We start from the raw sequence: 19078 nt of genomic DNA, 5'->3' as shown, positions 1-19078 counted from the left end.
GAGTAAGAGTTAAGACCTTAACCAGTAGGCCAGAGTACGAGTCTAAAACCTTAGCTATTAGGCCAGAGTAAGAGTTAAGACCTTAACCAGTAGGCCAGAGTAAGAGTTAAGACCTTAACCATTAGGCCAGAGTATGAGTCTAAGACCTTAGCTATTAGGCCAGAGTAAGAGTTAGGACCTTAGCTATTAGGCCAGAGTAAGAGTTAAGACCTTAGCTGTTAGGCCAGAGTAGGAGTTAAAAGCTTAACCATTAGGCCAGAGTACGAGTCTAAGACCTTAGCTATTAGGCCAGAGTACGAGTCTAAGACCTTAGCTATTAGGCCAGAGTAAGAGTTAAGACTTTAACCAGTAGGCCAGAGTAAGAGTTAAGACCTTAACCAGTAGGCCAGAGTACGAGTCTAAGACCTTAGCTATTAGTCCAGTGTAAGAGTTAAGACCTTAGCTATTAGGCCAGAGTACGAGTCTAAGACCTTAACCAGTAGGCCAGAGTAAGAGTTAAGACCTTAACCATTAGGCCAAAGTACGAGTCTAAGACCTTAGCTATTAGGCCAGAGTATGAGTTAAGACCTTAGCTATTAGGCCAGAGTAAGCGTTAAGACCTTAGCTATTAGGCCAGAGTAAGAGTTAAGACCTTAACCATTAGGCCAAAGTACGAGTCTAAGATCTTAGCTATTAGGCCAGAGTAAGAGTTAAGACCTTAGCTATTACGCCAGATTAAGAGTCTAAGACATTTGCTATTAGGCCAGAGTAAGAGTTAAGACCTTAGCTATTAGGCCAGAGTAAGAGTTAAGACCTTAACCAGTAGGCCAGAGTAAGAGTTAAGACCTTAACCATTAGGCCAGAGTACGAGTCTAAGACCTTAGCTATTAGGCCAGAGTAAGAGTTAAAGACCTTAACCAGTAGGCCAGAGTAAGAGTTAAGACCTTACCCATTAGGCCAGAGTACGAGTCTAAGACCTTAGCTATTAGGCCAGAGTAAGAGTTAAGACCTTAGCTATTAGGCCAGAGTAAGAGTTAAGACCTTAACCAGTAGGGCAGAGTAAGAGCTAAGACCTTAACCATTAGGCCAGAGTATGAGTCTAAGACCTTAGCTATTAGGCCAGAGTAGTAGTTAAGACCTTAACCAGTAGGCCAAAGTAAGAGTTAAGACCTTAACCAGTAGGCCAGAGTACGAGTCTAAGACCTTAGCTATTAGGCCAGAGTAAGAGTTAAGACCTTAACCATTAGGCCAGAGTACAAATCTAAGACCTTAGCTATTAGGCCAGAGTAAGAGTTAAGACCTTAGCTAATAGGCCAGAGTAAGTGTTAAGACCTTAGCTATTAGGCCAGAGTAAGAGTTAAGACCTTAACCATTAGGCCAGAGTACGAGTCTAAGACCTTAGCTATTAGGCCAGAGTAAGAGTTAAGACCTTAACCAGTAGGCCAGAGTAAGAGTTAAGACCTTAACCAGTAGGCCAGAGTACGAGTCTAAGACCTTAGCTATTAGGCCAGAGTAAGAGTTAAGACCTTAGCTATTAGGACAGAGTAAGAGTTGAGACCTTAGCTATTAAGCCAGAGTAAGAGTTAAGACCTTAACAAGTAGGCCAGAGCACAAGTCTAAGACCTTAGCTATTAGGCCAGAGTAAGAGTTAAGACCTTAGCTATTAGGCCAGAGTAACAGTTAAGACCTTAACCAGTAGGCCAGAGTAAGAGGTAAGACCTTAACCATTAGGCCAGAGTACGAGTCTAAGACCTTAGCTATTAGGCCAGAGTACGAGTTAAGACACTAGCTATTAGGCCAGAGTAAGAGTTAAGACCTTAACCATTAGGCCAGAGTACGAGTCTAAGACCTTAGCTATTATGCCAGAGTAAGGGTAAAGACCTTAACCAGTAGGCCAGAGTAAGAGTTAAGACCTTAACCTGTAGGCCAGAGTACAAGTCTAAGGCCTTAGCTATTAGGCCAGAGTACGAGTCTAAGACCTTAGCTATTAGGCCAGAGTAAGAGTTAAGACCTTAACCAGTAGGCCAGAGCAAGAGTTAAGACCTTAGCTATTAGGCCAGAGTAAGAGTTAGGACCTTAGCTATTAGGCCAGAGTAAGAGTTAAGACCTTAACCATTAGGCCAGAGTATGAGTCTAAGACCTTAGCTATTAGGCCAGAGTAAAAGATAAGACCTTAACCAGTAGGCCAGAGTAAGAGTTAAGACCTCAGCTATTAGGCCAGAGTAAGAGTTAAGACCTTAACCAGTAGGCCAGAGTAAGAGTTAAGACCTTAACCATTAGGCCAGAGTACGAGTCTAAGACCTTAGCTATTAGGCCAGAGTAAGAGTTAAGACCTTAACCAGAAGGCCTGAGTAAGAGTTAAGACCTTAACCAGTAGGCCAGAGTAAGAGTTAAGACCTTATCTATTAGGCCAGAGTACGAGTCTAAGACCTTAGCTATTAGGCCAGAGTAAGAGTTAAGACATTAGCTATTAGGCCCAAGTAAGAGTTAAGACCTTAGCTATTAGGCCAGAGTAAGAGTTAAGACCTTAGCTATTAGGACAGAGTAAGAGTTGAGACCTTAGCTATTAAGCCAGAGTAAGAGTTAAGACCTTAACAAGTAGGCCAGAGCACAAGTCTAAGACCTTAGCTATTAGGCCAGAGTAAGAGTTAAGACCTTAGCTATTAGGCCAGAGTAACAGTTAAGACCTTAACCAGTAGGCCAGAGTAAGAGGTAAGACCTTAACCATTAGGCCAGAGTACGAGTCTAAGACCTTAGCTATTAGGCCAGAGTACGAGTTAAGACACTAGCTATTAGGCCAGAGTAAGAGTTAAGACCTTAACCATTAGGCCAGAGTACGAGTCTAAGACCTTAGCTATTATGCCAGAGTAAGGGTAAAGACCTTAACCAGTAGGCCAGAGTAAGAGTTAAGACCTTAACCTGTAGGCCAGAGTACAAGTCTAAGGCCTTAGCTATTAGGCCAGAGTAAGAGTTAAGACCTTAACCAGTAGGCCAGAGTAAGAGTTAAGACCTTAACCAGTAGGCCAGAGTACAAGTCTAAGACCTTAGCTATTAGGCCAGAGTAAGAGTTAAGACCTTAGCTATTAGGACAGAGTAAGAGTTGAGACCTTAGCTATTAGGCCAGAGTAAGAGTTAAGACCTTAACCATTAGGCCAAAGTACGAGTCTAAGACCTTAGCTATTAGGCCAGAGTAAGAGTTAAGACCTTAGCTATTAGGCCAGAGTAAGCGTTAAGACCTTAGCTATTAGGCCAGAGTAAGAGTTAAAGACCTTAACCAGTAGGCCAGAGTAAGAGTTAAGACCTTACCCATTAGGCCAGAGTACGAGTCTAAGACCTTAGCTATTAGGCCAGAGTAAGAGTTAAGACCTTAGCTATTAGGCCAGAGTAAGAGTTAAGACCTTAACCAGTAGGGCAGAGTAAGAGCTAAGACCTTAACCATTAGGCCAGAGTATGAGTCTAAGACCTTAGCTATTAGGCCAGAGTAGTAGTTAAGACCTTAACCAGTAGGCCAAAGTAAGAGTTAAGACCTTAACCAGTAGGCCAGAGTACGAGTCTAAGACCTTAGCTATTAGGCCAGAGTAAGAGTTAAGACCTTAACCATTAGGCCAGAGTACAAATCTAAGACCTTAGCTATTAGGCCAGAGTAAGAGTTAAGACCTTAGCTAATAGGCCAGAGTAAGTGTTAAGACCTTAGCTATTAGGCCAGAGTAAGAGTTAAGACCTTAACCATTAGGCCAGAGTACGAGTCTAAGACCTTAGCTATTAGGCCAGAGTAAGAGTTAAGACCTTAACCAGTAGGCCAGAGTAAGAGTTAAGACCTTAACCAGTAGGCCAGAGTACAAGTCTAAGACCTTAGCTATTAGGCCAGAGTAAGAGTTAAGACCTTAGCTATTAGGACAGAGTAAGAGTTGAGACCTTAGCTATTAGGCCAGAGTAAGAGTTAAGACCTTAACAAGTAGGCCAGAGCACAAGTCTAAGACCTTAGCTATTAGGCCAGAGTAAGAGTTAAGACCTTAGCTATTAGGCCAGAGTAACAGTTAAGACCTTAACCAGTAGGCCAGAGTAAGAGGTAAGACCTTAACCATTAGGCCAGAGTACGAGTCTAAGACCTTAGCTATTAGGCCAGAGTACGAGTTAAGACACTAGCTATTAGGCCAGAGTAAGAGTTAAGACCTTAACCATTAGGCCAGAGTACGAGTCTAAGACCTTAGCTATTATGCCAGAGTAAGAGTTAAGACCTTAACCTGTAGGCCAGAGTACAAGTCTAAGGCCTTAGCTATTAGGCCAGAGTACGAGTCTAAGACCTTAGCTATTAGGCCAGAGTAAGAGTTAAGACCTTAACCAGTAGGCCAGAGTAAGAGTTAAGACCTTAGCTATTAGGCCAGAGTAAGAGTTAGGACCTTAGCTATTAGGCCAGAGTAAGAGTTAAGACCTTAACCATTAGGCCAGAGTATGAGTCTAAGACCTTAGCTATTAGGCCAGAGTAAAAGTTAAGACCTTAACCAGTAGGCCAGAGTAAGAGTTAAGACCTCAGCTATTAGGCCAGAGTAAGAGTTAAGACCTTAACCAGTAGGCCAGAGTAAGAGTTAAGACCTTAACCATTAGGCCAGAGTACGAGTCTAAGACCTTAGCTATTAGGCCAGAGTAAGAGTTAAGACCTTAACCAGAAGGTCTGAGTAAGAGTTAAGACCTTAACCAGTAGGCCAGAGTAAGAGTTAAGACCTTAGCTATTAGGCCAGAGTACGAGTCTAAGACCTTAGCTATTAGGCCAGAGTAAGAGTTAAGACATTAGCTATTAGGCCCAAGTAAGAGTTAAGACCTTAGCTATTAGGCCAGAGTACGAGTCTAAGACCTTAGCTATTAGGCCAGAGTAAGAGTTAAGACCTTAACCAGTAGGCCAGAGTAAGAGTTAAGACCTTAGCTATTAGGCGAGAGTACGAGTCTAAGACCTTAGCTATTAGGCCAGAGTAAGAGTTAAGACATTAGCTATTAGGCCCGAGTAAGAGTTAAGACCTTAGCTATTAGGCCAGAGTACGAGTCTAAGACCTTAGCTATTAGGCCAGAGTAAGAGTTAAGACCTTAACCATTAGGCCAGAGTACGAGTTAAGACCTTAACCAGTAGGCCAGAGTACGAAGCTAAGACCTTAGCTATTAGGCCAGAGTAAGAGTTAAGACCTTAGCTATTAGGCCAGAGTAAAAGTTAAGACCTTAACCATTAGGCCAGAGTACGAGTCTAAGACCTTAGCTATTAGGCCAGAGTAAGAGTTAAGACCTTAACCATTAGGCCAGAGTACGAGTCTAGGACCTTAGCTATTAGGCCAGAGTACGAGTCTAAGACCTTAGCTATTAGGCCAGAGTAAGAGTTAAGACCTTAGCTATTAGGCCAGAGTAAGAGTTAAGACCTTAACCATTAGGCCAGAGTACGAGTCTAAGACCTTAGCTATTAGGCCAGAGTAAGTGTTAAGACCTTAGCTATTAGGCCAGAGTAAGGGTTAAGACCTTAACCAGTAGGCCAGAGTAAGAGTTAAGACCTTAACCAGTAGGCCAGAGTACGAGTCTAAGACATTAGCTATTAGGCCAGAGTACGAGTCTAAGACCTTAACCAGTAGGCCAGAGTAAGAGTTAAGACCTTAACCATTAGGCCAAAGTACGAGTCTAAGATCTTAGCTATTAGGCCAGAGTAAGAGTTAAGACCTTAGCTATTAGGCCAGATTAAGAGTCTAAGACATTTGCTATTAGGCCAGAGTAAGAGTTAAGACCTTAGCTATTAGGCTAGAGTAAGAGTTAAGACCTTAACCAGTAGGCCAGAGTAAGAGTTAAGACCTTAACCATTAGGCCAGAGTACGAGTCTAAGACCTTAGCTATTAGGCCAGAGTAAGAGTTAAAGACCTTAACCAGTAGGCCAGAGTAAGAGTTAAGACCTTACCCATTAGGCCAGAGTACAAGTCTAAGACCTTAGCTATTAGGCCAGAGTAAGAGTTAAGACCTTAGCTATTAGGCCAGAGTAAGCGTTAAGACCTTAGCTATTAGGCCAGAGTAAGAGTTAAGACCTTAACCAGTAGGGCAGAGTAAGAGCTAAGACCTTAACCATTAGGCCAGAGTATGAGTCTAAGACCTTAGCTATTAGGCCAGAGTAGTAGTTAAGACCTTAACCAGTAGGCCAAAGTACGAGTTAAGACCTTAACCAATAGGCCAGAGTAGGAGTCTAAGACCTTAGCTATTAGGCCAGAGTAAGAGTCAAGACCTTAACCATTAGGCCAGAGTACAAATCTAAGACCTTAGCTATTAGGCCAGAGTAAGAGTTAAGACCTTAACCAGTAGGCCAGAGTAAGAGTTAAGACCTTAACCATTAGGCCAGAGTACGAGTCTAGGACCTTAGCTATTAGGCCAGAGTAAGAGTTAAGACCTTAGCTATTAGGACAGAGTAAGAGTTGAGACCTTAGCTATTAGGCCAGAGTAAGAGTTAAGACCTTAACCAGTAGGCCAGAGTACGAGTCTAAGACCTTAGCTATTAGGCCAGAGTAAGAGATAAGACCTTAGCTATTAGGCCAGAGTAACAGTTAAGAGCTTAACCAGAAGGCCAGAGTAAGAGGTAAGACCTTAACCATTAGGCCAGAGTACGAGTCTAAGACCTTAGCTATTAGGCCAGAGTACGAGTTAAGACCCTAGCTATTAGGCCAGAGTAAGAGTTAAGACCTTAACCATTAGGCCAGAGTACGAGTCTAAGACCTTAGCTATTATGCCAGAGTAAGGGTAAAGACCTTAACCAGTAGGCCAGAGTAAGAGTTAAGACCTTAACCTGTAGGCCAGAGTACAAGTCTAAGACCTTAGCTATTAGGCAAGAGTACGAGTCTAAGACCTTAGCTATTAGGCCAGAGTAAGAGTTAAGATCTTAACCAGTAGGCCAGAGTGAGAGTTAAGACCTTAGCTATTAGGCCAGAGTAAGAGTTAAGACCTTAGCTATTAGGCCAGAGTAACAGTTAAGACCTTAACCAGTAGGCCAGAGTAAGAGTTAAGACCTTAGCTATTAGGCCAGATTACGAGTCTAAGACCTTAGCTATTAGGCCAGAGTAAGAGTTAAGACCTTAGCTATTAGGCCAGAGTAACAGTTAAGACCTTAACCATTAGGCCAGAGTAAGAGGTAAGACCTTAACCATTAGGCCAGAGTACGAGTCTAAGACCTTAGCTATTAGGCCAGAGTACGAGTTAAGACCCTAGCTATTAGGCCAGAGTAAAAGTTAAGTCCTTAACCAGTAGGCCAGAGTAAGAGTTAAGACCTCAGCTATTAGGCCAGAGTAAGAGTTAAGACCTTAGCTATTATCCCAGAGTAAGAGTTAAGACCTTAACCATTAGGCCAGAGTACGAGTCTAAGACCTTAGCTATTAGGCCAGAGTAAGAGTTAAGACCTTAACCAGAAGGCCCGAGTAAGAGTTAAGACCTTAACCTGCAGGCCAGAGTACGAGTCTAAGACCTTAGCTATTATCCCAGAGTAAGAGTTAAGACCTTAACCAGTAGGCCAGAGTACGAGTCTAAAACCTTAGCTATTAAGCCAGAGTAAGAGTTAAGACCTTAACCAGTAGGCCAGAGTAAGAGTTAAGACCTTAACCATTAGGCCAGAGTATGAGTCTAAGACCTTAGCTATTAGGCCAGAGTAAGAGTTAAGACCTTAGCTATTAGGCCAGAGTAGGAGTTAAAAGCTTAACCATTAGGCCAGAGTACGAGTCTAAGACCTTAGCTATTAGGCCAGAGTACGAGTCTAAGACCTTAGCTATTAGGCCAGAGTAAAAGTTAAGACCTTAACCATTAGGCGAGAGTATGAGTCTAAGACCTTAGCTATTAGGCCAGAGTAGGAGTTAAGACCTTAACCATTAGGCCAGAGTACGAGTCTAAGACCTTAACTATTAGGCCAGAGTACGAGTCTAAGACCTTAGCTATTAGGCCAGAGTAAGAGTTAAGACCTTAACCATTAGGCCAGAGTAAGAGTTAAGACCTTAACCAGTAGGCCATGGTACGAGGCTAAGACCTTAGCTATTAGGCCAGAGTAAGAGTTAAAACCTTAGCTATTAGGCCAGAGTAAAAGTTAAGACCTTAACCATTAGGCCACAGTACGAGTCTAAGACCTTAGCTATTAGGCCAGAGTAAGAGTTAAGACCTTAACCATTAGGCCAGAGTACGAGTCTAAGACCTTATCTATTAGGCCAGAGTACAAGTCTAAGACCTTAGCTATTAAAGCAGAGTAAGCGTTAAGACCTTAACCATTAGGCCAGAGTACGAGTTAAGACCTTAACCAGTAGGCCAGAGTACGAAGCTAAGACCTTAGCTATTAGGCCCGAGTAAGAGCTAAGACATTAGCTATTAGGCCAGAGTATGAGTCTAAGACCTTAGCTATTATCCCAGAGTAAGAGTTAAGACCTTAACCAGTAGGCCAGAGTACGAGTCTAAAACCTTAGCTATTAGGCCAGAGTAAGAGTTAAGACCTTAACCAGTAGGCCAGAGTAAGAGTTAAGACCTTAACCATTAGGCCAGAGTATGAGTCTAAGACCTTAGCTATTAGGCCAGAGTAAGAGTTAGGACCTTAGCTATTAGGCCAGAGTAAGAGTTAAGACCTTAGCTGTTAGGCCAGAGTAGGAGTTAAAAGCTTAACCATTAGGCCAGAGTACGAGTCTAAGACCTTAGCTATTAGGCCAGAGTACGAGTCTAAGACCTTAGCTATTAGGCCAGAGTAAGAGTTAAGACTTTAACCAGTAGGCCAGAGTAAGAGTTAAGACCTTAACCAGTAGGCCAGAGTACGAGTCTAAGACCTTAGCTATTAGTCCAGTGTAAGAGTTAAGACCTTAGCTATTAGGCCAGAGTAAAAGTTAAGACCTTAACCATTAGGCCAGAGTACGAGTCTAAGACCTTAGCTATTAGGCCAGAGTAGGAGTTAAGACCTTAACCATTAGGCCAGAGTACGAGTCTAAGACCTTAGCTATTAGGCCAGAGTAAGAGTCTAAGACCTTAGCTATTAGGCCAGAGTAAGAGTTAAGACCTTAACCAGTAGGCCAGAGTAAGAGTTAAGACCTTAACCAGTAGGCCAGAGTACAAGGCTAAGACCTTAGCTATTAGGCCAGATTAAGAGTTAAAACCTTAGCTATTAGGCCAAAGTAAAAGTTAAGACCTTAACCCTTACCCCACAGTACGAGTCTAAGACCTTAGCTATTAGGCCAGAGTAAGAGTTAAGACCTTAACCATTAGGCCAGAGTACGAGTCTAAGACCTTAGCTATTAGGCCAGAGTATGAGTCTAAGACCTTAGCTATTAGAGCAGACTAAGCGTTAAGACCTTAACCATTAGGCCAGAGTACGAGTTAAGACCTTAACCAGTAGGCCAGATTATGAAGCTAAGACCTTAGCTATTAGGCCAGAGTAAGAGTTAAGAACTGAGCTATTAGGCCAGAGTAAAAGTTAAGACCTTAACCATTAGGCCAGAGTATGAGTCTAAGATCTTAGCTATTAGGCCAGAGTAAGAGTTAAGACCTTAACCATTAGGCCAGCGTACGAGTCTAGGACCTTAGCTATTAGGCCAGAGTACGAGTCTAAGACCTTAGCTATTAGGCCAGAGTAAGAGTTAAGACCTTAGCTATTAGGCCAGAGTAAGAGTTAAGACCTTAACCATTAGGCCAGAGTATGAGTCTAAGACCTTAGCTATTAAGCCAGAGTAAGTGTTAAGACCTTAGCTATTAGGCCAGAGTAAGAGTTAAGACCTTAACTATTAGGCCAGCGTACGAGTCTAAGACCTTAGCTATTAGGCCAGAGTAAGTGTTAAGACCTTAGCTATTAGGCCAGAGTAAGAGTTAAGACCTTAACCAGTAGGCCAGAGTAAGAGTTAAGACCTTAACCAGTAGGCCAGAGTACGAGTCTAAGACCTTAGCTATTAGGCCAGAGTAAGAGTTAAGACCTTAGCTATTAGGACAGAGTAAGAGTTGAGACCTTAGCTATTAGGCCAGAGTAAGAGTTAAGACCTTAACCAGTATAGGCCAGAGCACAAGTCTAAGACCTTAGCTATTAGGCCAGAGTAAGAGTTAAGACCTTAGCTATTAGGCCAGAGTAACAGTTAAGACCTTAACCAGTAGGCCAGAGTAAGAGGTAAGACCTTAACCATTAGGCCAGAGTACGAGTCTAAGACCTTAGCTATTAGGCCAGAGTACGAGTTAAGACCCTAGCTATTAGGCCAGAGTAAGAGTTAAGACCTTAACCATTAGGCCAGAGTATGAGTCTAAGACCTTAGCTATTAGGCCAGAGTAGGAGTTAAGACCTTAACCATTAGGCCAGAGTACGAGTCTAAGACCTTAACTATTAGGCCAGAGTACGAGTCTAAGACCTTAGCTATTAGGCCAGAGTAAGAGTTAAGACCTTAGCTATTAGGCCAGAGTAAGCGTTAAGACCTTAGCTATTAGGCCAGAGTAAGAGTTAAGACCTTAACCAGTAGGGCAGAGTAAGAGCTAAGACCTTAACCATTAGGCCAGAGTATGAGTCTAAGACCTTAGCTATTAGGCCAGAGTAGTAGTTAAGACCTTAACCAGTAGGCCAAAGTACGAGTTAAGACCTTAACCAATAGGCCAGAGTAGGAGTCTAAGACCTTAGCTATTAGGCCAGAGTAAGAGTCAAGACCTTAACCATTAGGCCAGAGTACAAATCTAAGACCTTAGCTATTAGGCCAGAGTAAGAGTTAAGACCTTAACCAGTAGGCCAGAGTAAGAGTTAAGACCTTAACCATTAGGCCAGAGTACGAGTCTAGGACCTTAGCTATTAGGCCAGAGTAAGAGTTAAGACCTTAGCTATTAGGACAGAGTAAGAGTTGAGACCTTAGCTATTAGGCCAGAGTAAGAGTTTAGACCTTAACCAGTAGGCCAGAGTACGAGTCTAAGACCTTAGCTATTAGGCCAGAGTAAGAGATAAGACCTTAGCTATTAGGCCAGAGTAACAGTTAAGACCTTAACCAGAAGGCCAGAGTAAGAGGTAAGACCTTAACCATTAGGCCAGAGTACGAGTCTAAGACCTTAGCTATTAGGCCAGAGTACGAGTTAAGACCCTAGCAATTAGGCCAGAGTAAGAGTTAAGACCTTAACCATTAGGCCAGAGTACGAGTCTAAGACCTTAGCTATTATGCCAGAGTAAGGGTAAAGACCTTAACCAGTAGGCCAGAGTAAGAGTTAAGACCTTAACCTGTAGGCCAGAGTACAAGTCTAAGACCTTAGCTATTAGGCAAGAGTACGAGTCTAAGACCTTAGCTATTAGGCCAGAGTAAGAGTTAAGATCTTAACCAGTAGGCCAGAGTGAGAGTTAAGACCTTAGCTATTAGGCCAGAGTAAGAGTTAAGACCTTAGCTATTAGGCCAGAGTAACAGTTAAGACCTTAACCAGTAGGCCAGAGTAAGAGTTAAGACCTTAGCTATTAGGCCAGATTACGAGTCTAAGACCTTAGCTATTAGGCCAGAGTAAGAGTTAAGACCTTAGCTATTAGGCCAGAGTAACAGTTAAGACCTTAACCATTAGGCCAGAGTAAGAGGTAAGACCTTAACCATTAGGCCAGAGTACGAGTCTAAGACCTTAGCTATTAGGCCAGAGTACGAGTTAAGACCCTAGCTATTAGGCCAGAGTAAAAGTTAAGTCCTTAACCAGTAGGCCAGAGTAAGAGTTAAGACCTCAGCTATTAGGCCAGAGTAAGAGTTAAGACCTTAACCAGTAGGCCAGAGTAAGAGTTAAGACCTTAACCATTAGGCCAGAGTACGAGTCTAAGACCTTAGCTATTAGGCCAGAGTAAGAGTTAAGACCTTAACCAGAAGGCCCGAGTAAGAGTTAAGACCTTAACCTGCAGGCCAGAGTACGAGTCTAAGACCTTAGCTATTATCCCAGAGTAAGAGTTAAGACCTTAACCAGTAGGCCAGAGTACGAGTCTAAAACCTTAGCTATTAAGCCAGAGTAAGAGTTAAGACCTTAACCAGTAGGCCAGAGTAAGAGTTAAGACCTTAACCATTAGGCCAGAGTATGAGTCTAAGACCTTAGCTATTAGGCCAGAGTAAGAGTTAAGACCTTAGCTATTAGGCCAGAGTAGGAGTTAAAAGCTTAACCATTAGGCCAGAGTACGAGTCTAAGACCTTAGCTATTAGGCCAGAGTACGAGTCTAAGACCTTAGCTATTAGGCCAGAGTAAAAGTTAAGACCTTAACCATTAGGCGAGAGTATGAGTCTAAGACCTTAGCTATTAGGCCAGAGTAGGAGTTAAGACCTTAACCATTAGGCCAGAGTACGAGTCTAAGACCTTAACTATTAGGCCAGAGTACGAGTCTAAGACCTTAGCTATTAGGCCAGAGTAAGAGTTAAGACCTTAACCATTAGGCCAGAGTAAGAGTTAAGACCTTAACCAGTAGGCCATGGTACGAGGCTAAGACCTTAGCTATTAGGCCAGAGTAAGAGTTAAAACCTTAGCTATTAGGCCAGAGTAAAAGTTAAGACCTTAACCATTAGGCCACAGTACGAGTCTAAGACCTTAGCTATTAGGCCAGAGTAAGAGTTAAGACCTTAACCATTAGGCCAGAGTACGAGTCTAAGACCTTATCTATTAGGCCAGAGTACAAGTCTAAGACCTTAGCTATTAGAGCAGAGTAAGCGTTAAGACCTTAACCATTAGGCCAGAGTACGAGTTAAGACCTTAACCAGTAGGCCAGAGTACGAAGCTAAGACCTTAGCTATTAGGCCCGAGTAAGAGCTAAGACATTAGCTATTAGGCCAGAGTATGAGTCTAAGACCTTAGCTATTATCCCAGAGTAAGAGTTAAGACCTTAACCAGTAGGCCAGAGTACGAGTCTAAAACCTTAGCTATTAGGCCAGAGTAAGAGTTAAGACCTTAACCAGTAGGCCAGAGTAAGAGTTAAGACCTTAACCATTAGGCCAGAGTATGAGTCTAAGACCTTAGCTATTAGGCCAGAGTAAGAGTTAGGACCTTAGCTATTAGGCCAGAGTAAGAGTTAAGACCTTAGCTGTTAGGCCAGAGTAGGAGTTAAAAGCTTAACCATTAGGGCAGAGTACGAGTCTAAGACCTTAGCTATTAGGCCAGAGTACGAGTCTAAGACCTTAGCTATTAGGCCAGAGTAAGAGTTAAGACTTTAACCAGTAGGCCAGAGTAAGAGTTAAGACCTTAACCAGTAGGCCAGAGTACGAGTCTAAGACCTTAGCTATTAGTCCAGTGTAAGAGTTAAGACCTTAGCTATTAGGCCAGAGTACGAGTCTAAGACCTTAACCAGTAGGCCAGAGTAAGAGTTAAGACCTTAACCATTAGGCCAAAGTACGAGTCTAAGACCTTAGCTATTAGGCCAGAGTATGAGTTAAGACCTTAGCTATTAGGCCAGAGTAAGCGTTAAGACCTTAGCTATTAGGCCAGAGTAAGAGTTAAGACCTTAACCATTAGGCCAAAGTACGAGTCTAAGATCTTAGCTATTAGGCCAGAGTAAGAGTTAAGACCTTAGCTATTACGCCAGATTAAGAGTCTAAGACATTTGCTATTAGGCCAGAGTAAGAGTTAAGACCTTAGCTATTAGGCTAGAGTAAGAGTTAAGACCTTAACCAGTAGGCCAGAGTAAGAGTTAAGACCTTAACCATTAGGCCAGAGTACGAGTCTAAGACCTTAGCTATTAGGCCAGAGTAAGAGTTAAAGACCTTAACCAGTAGGCCAGAGTAAGAGTTAAGACCTTACCCATTAGGCCAGAGTACGAGTCTAAGACCTTAGCTATTAGGCCAGAGTAAGAGTTAAGACCTTAGCTATTAGGCCAGAGTAAGAGTTAAGACCTTAACCAGTAGGGCAGAGTAAGAGCTAAGACCTTAACCATTAGGCCAGAGTATGAGTCTAAGACCTTAGCTATTAGGCCAGAGTAGTAGTTAAGACCTTAACCAGTAGGCCAAAGTAAGAGTTAAGACCTTAACCAGTAGGCCAGAGTACGAGTCTAAGACCTTAGCTATTAGGCCAGAGTAAGAGTTAAGACCTTAACCATTAGGCCAGAGTACAAATCTAAGACCTTAGCTATTAGGCCAGAGTAAGAGTTAAGACCTTAGCTAATAGGCCAGAGTAAGTGTTAATACCTTAGCTATTAGGCCAGAGTAAGAGTTAAGACCTTAACCATTAGGCCAGAGTACGAGTCTAAGACCTTAGCTATTAGGCCAGAGTAAGAGTTAAGACCTTAACCAGTAGGCCAGAGTAAGAGTTAAGACCTTAACCAGTAGGCCAGAGTACGAGTCTAAGACCTTAGCTATTAGGCCAGAGTAAGAGTTAAGACCTTAGCTATTAGGACAGAGTAAGAGTTGAGACCTTAGCTATTAAGCCAGAGTAAGAGTTAAGACCTTAACAAGTAGGCCAGAGCACAAGTCTAAGACCTTAGCTATTAGGCCAGAGTAAGAGTTAAGACCTTAGCTATTAGGCCAGAGTAACAGTTAAGACCTTAACCAGTAGGCCAGAGTAAGAGGTAAGACCTTAACCATTAGGCCAGAGTACGAGTCTAAGACCTTAGCTATTAGGCCAGAGTACGAGTTAAGACACTAGCTATTAGGCCAGAGTAAGAGTTAAGACCTTAACCATTAGGCCAGAGTACGAGTCTAAGACCTTAGCTATTATGCCAGAGTAAGGGTAAAGACCTTAACCAGTAGGCCAGAGTAAGAGTTAAGACCTTAACCTGTAGGCCAGAGTACAAGTCTAAGGCCTTAGCTATTAGGCCAGAGTACGAGTCTAAGACCTTAGCTATTAGGCCAGAGTAAGAGTTAAGACCTTAACCAGTAGGCCAGAGCAAGAGTTAAGACCTTAGCTATTAGGCCAGAGTAAGAGTTAGGACCTTAGCTATTAGGCCAGAGTAAGAGTTAAGACCTTAACCATTAGGCCAGAGTATGAGTCTAAGACCTTAGCTATTAGGCCAGAGTAAAAGATAAGACCTTAACCAGTAGGCCAGAGTAAGAGTTAAGACCTCAGCTATTAGGCCAGAGTAAGAGTTAAGACCTTAACCAGTAGGCCAGAGTAAGAGTTAAGACCTTAACCATTAGGCCAGAGTACGAGTCTAAGACCTTAGCTATTAGGCCAGAGTAAGAGTTAAGACCTTAACCAGAAGGCCTGAGTAAGAGTTAAGACCTTAACCAGTAGGCCAGAGTAAGAGTTAAGACCTTATCTATTAGGCCAGAGTACGAGTCTAAGACCTTAGCTATTAGGCCAGAGTAAGAGTTAAGACATTAGCTATTAGGCCCAAGTAAGAGTTAAGACCTTAGCTATTAGGCCAGAGTACGAGTCTAAGACCTTAGCTATTAGGCCAGAGTAAGAGTTAAGACCTTAGCTATTAGGCCAGAGTAAGAGTTAAGACCTTAACCAGTAGGCCAGAGTAAGAGTTAAGACCTTAGCTATTAGGCCAGAGTACGAGTCTAAGACCTTAGCTATTAGGCCAGAGTACGAGTTAAGACCCTAGCAATTAGGCCAGAGTAAGAGTTAAGACCTTAACCATTAGGCCAGAGTACGAGTCTAAGACCTTAGCTATTATGCCAGAGTAAGGGTAAAGACCTTAACCAGTAGGCCAGAGTAAGAGTTAAGACCTTAACCTGTAGGCCAGAGTACAAGTCTAAGACCTTAGCTATTAGGCAAGAGTACGAGTCTAAGACCTTAGCTATTAGGCCAGAGTAAGAGTTAAGACCTTAGCTATTAGGCCAGAGTAACAGTTAAGACCTTAACCATTAGGCCAGAGTAAGAGGTAAGACCTTAACCATTAGGCCAGAGTACGAGTCTAAGACCTTAGCTATTAGGCCAGAGTACGAGTTAAGACCCTAGCTATTAGGCCAGAGTAAAAGTTAAGTCCTTAACCAGTAGGCCAGAGTAAGAGTTAAGACCTCAGCTATTAGGCCAGAGTAAGAGTTAAGACCTTAACCAGTAGGCCAGAGTAAGAGTTAAGACCTTAACCATTAGGCCAGAGTACGAGTCTAAGACCTTAGCTATTAGGCCAGAGTAAGAGTTAAGACCTTAACCAGAAGGCCCGAGTAAGAGTTAAGACCTTAACCTGCAGGCCAGAGTACGAGTCTAAGACCTTAGCTATTATCCCAGAGTAAGAGTTAAGACCTTAACCAGTAGGCCAGAGTACGAGTCTAAAACCTTAGCTATTAAGCCAGAGTAAGAGTTAAGACCTTAACCAGTAGGCCAGAGTAAGAGTTAAGACCTTAACCATTAGGCCAGAGTATGAGTCTAAGACCTTAGCTATTAGGCCAGAGTAAGAGTTAAGACCTTAGCTATTAGGCCAGAGTAGGAGTTAAAAGCTTAACCATTAGGCCAGAGTACGAGTCTAAGACCTTAGCTATTAGGCCAGAGTACGAGTCTAAGACCTTAGCTATTAGGCCAGAGTAAAAGTTAAGACCTTAACCATTAGGCGAGAGTATGAGTCTAAGACCTTAGCTATTAGGCCAGAGTAGGAGTTAAGACCTTAACCATTAGGCCAGAGTACGAGTCTAAGACCTTAACTATTAGGCCAGAGTACGAGTCTAAGACCTTAGCTATTAGGCCAGAGTAAGAGTTAAGACCTTAACCATTAGGCCAGAGTAAGAGTTAAGACCTTAACCAGTAGGCCATGGTACGAGGCTAAGACCTTAGCTATTAGGCCAGAGTAAGAGTTAAAACCTTAGCTATTAGGCCAGAGTAAAAGTTAAGACCTTAACCATTAGGCCACAGTACGAGTCTAAGACCTTAGCTATTAGGCCAGAGTAAGAGTTAAGACCTTAACCATTAGGCCAGAGTACGAGTCTAAGACCTTATCTATTAGGCCAGAGTACAAGTCTAAGACCTTAGCTATTAGAGCAGAGTAAGCGTTAAGACCTTAACCATTAGGCCAGAGTACGAGTTAAGACCTTAACCAGTAGGCCAGAGTACGAAGCTAAGACCTTAGCTATTAGGCCCGAGTAAGAGCTAAGACATTAGCTATTAGGCCAGAGTATGAGTCTAAGACCTTAGCTATTATCCCAGAGTAAGAGTTAAGACCTTAACCAGTAGGCCAGAGTACGAGTCTAAAACCTTAGCTATTAGGCCAGAGTAAGAGTTAAGACCTTAACCAGTAGGCCAGAGTAAGAGTTAAGACCTTAACCATTAGGCCAGAGTATGAGTCTAAGACCTTAGCTATTAGGCCAGAGTAAGAGTTAGGACCTTAGCTATTAGGCCAGAGTAAGAGTTAAGACCTTAGCTGTTAGGCCAGAGTAGGAGTTAAAAGCTTAACCATTAGGCCAGAGTACGAGTCTAAGACCTTAGCTATTAGGCCAGAGTACGAGTCTAAGACCTTAGCTATTAGGCCAGAGTAAGAGTTAAGACTTTAACCAGTAGGCCAGAGTAAGAGTTAAGACCTTAACCAGTAGGCCAGAGTACGAGTCTAAGACCTTAGCTATTAGTCCAGTGTAAGAGTTAAGACCTTAGCTATTAGGCCAGAGTACGAGTCTAAGACCTTAACCAGTAGGCCAGAGTAAGAGTTAAGACCTTAACCATTAGGCCAAAGTACGAGTCTAAGACCTTAGCTATTAGGCCAGAGTATGAGTTAAGACCTTAGCTATTAGGCCAGAGTAAGCGTTAAGACCTTAGCTATTAGGCCAGAGTAAGAGTTAAGACCTTAACCATTAGGCCAAAGTACGAGTCTAAGATCTTAGCTATTAGGCCAGAGTAAGAGTTAAGACCTTAGCTATTACGCCAGATTAAGAGTCTAAGACATTTGCTATTAGGCCAGAGTAAGAGTTAAGACCTTAGCTATTAGGCCAGAGTAAGAGTTAAGACCTTAACCAGTAGGCCAGAGTAAGAGTTAAGACCTTAACCATTAGGCCAGAGTACGAGTCTAAGACCTTAGCTATTAGGCCAGAGTAAGAGTTAAAGACCTTAACCAGTAGGCCAGAGTAAGAGTTAAGACCTTACCCATTAGGCCAGAGTACGAGTCTAAGACCTTAGCTATTAGGCCAGAGTAAGAGTTAAGACCTTAGCTATTAGGCCAGAGTAAGAGTTAAGACCTTAACCAGTAGGGCAGAGTAAGAGCTAAGACCTTAACCATTAGGCCAGAGTATGAGTCTAAGACCTTAGCTATTAGGCCAGAGTAGTAGTTAAGACCTTAACCAGTAGGCCAAAGTAAGAGTTAAGACCTTAACCAGTAGGCCAGAGTACGAGTCTAAGACCTTAGCTATTAGGCCAGAGTAAGAGTTAAGACCTTAACCATTAGGCCAGAGTACAAATCTAAGACCTTAGCTATTAGGCCAGAGTAAGAGTTAAGACCTTAGCTAATAGGCCAGAGTAAGTGTTAAGACCTTAGCTATTAGGCCAGAGTAAGAGTTAAGACCTTAACCATTAGGCCAGAGTACGAGTCTAAGACCTTAGCTATTAGGCCAGAGTAAGAGTTAAGACCTTAACCAGTAGGCCAGAGTAAGAGTTAAGACCTTAACCAGTAGGCCAGAGTACGAGTCTAAGACCTTAGCTATTAGGCCAGAGTAAGAGTTAAGACCTTAGCTATTAGGACAGAGTAAGAGTTGAGACCTTAGCTATTAAGCCAGAGTAAGAGTTAAGACCTTAACAAGTAGGCCAGAGCACAAGTCTAAGACCTTAGCTATTAGGCCAGAGTAAGAGTTAAGACCTTAGCTATTAGGCCAGAGTAACAGTTAAGACCTTAACCAGTAGGCCAGAGTAAGAGGTAAGACCTTAACCATTAGGCCAGAGTACGAGTCTAAGACCTTAGCTATTAGGCCAGAGTACGAGTTAAGACACTAGCTATTAGGCCAGAGTAAGAGTTAAGACCTTAACCATTAGGCCAGAGTACGAGTCTAAGACCTTAGCTATTATGCCAGAGTAAGGGTAAAGACCTTAACCAGTAGGCCAGAGTAAGAGTTAAGACCTTAACCTGTAGGCCAGAGTACAAGTCTAAGGCCTTAGCTATTAGGCCAGAGTACGAGTCTAAGACCTTAGCTATTAGGCCAGAGTAAGAGTTAAGACCTTAACCAGTAGGCCAGAGCAAGAGTTAAGACCTTAGCTATTAGGCCAGAGTAAGAGTTAGGACCTTAGCTATTAGGCCAGAGTAAGAGTTAAGACCTTAACC

Source organism: Triturus cristatus, chromosome 4_1 (genome assembly GCF_964204655.1).
Source record: "Triturus cristatus chromosome 4_1, aTriCri1.1, whole genome shotgun sequence".
NCBI classification, from domain to species: Eukaryota; Metazoa; Chordata; class Amphibia; order Caudata; family Salamandridae; genus Triturus; species Triturus cristatus.
This window is presented reverse-complemented; position numbering follows the sequence as displayed.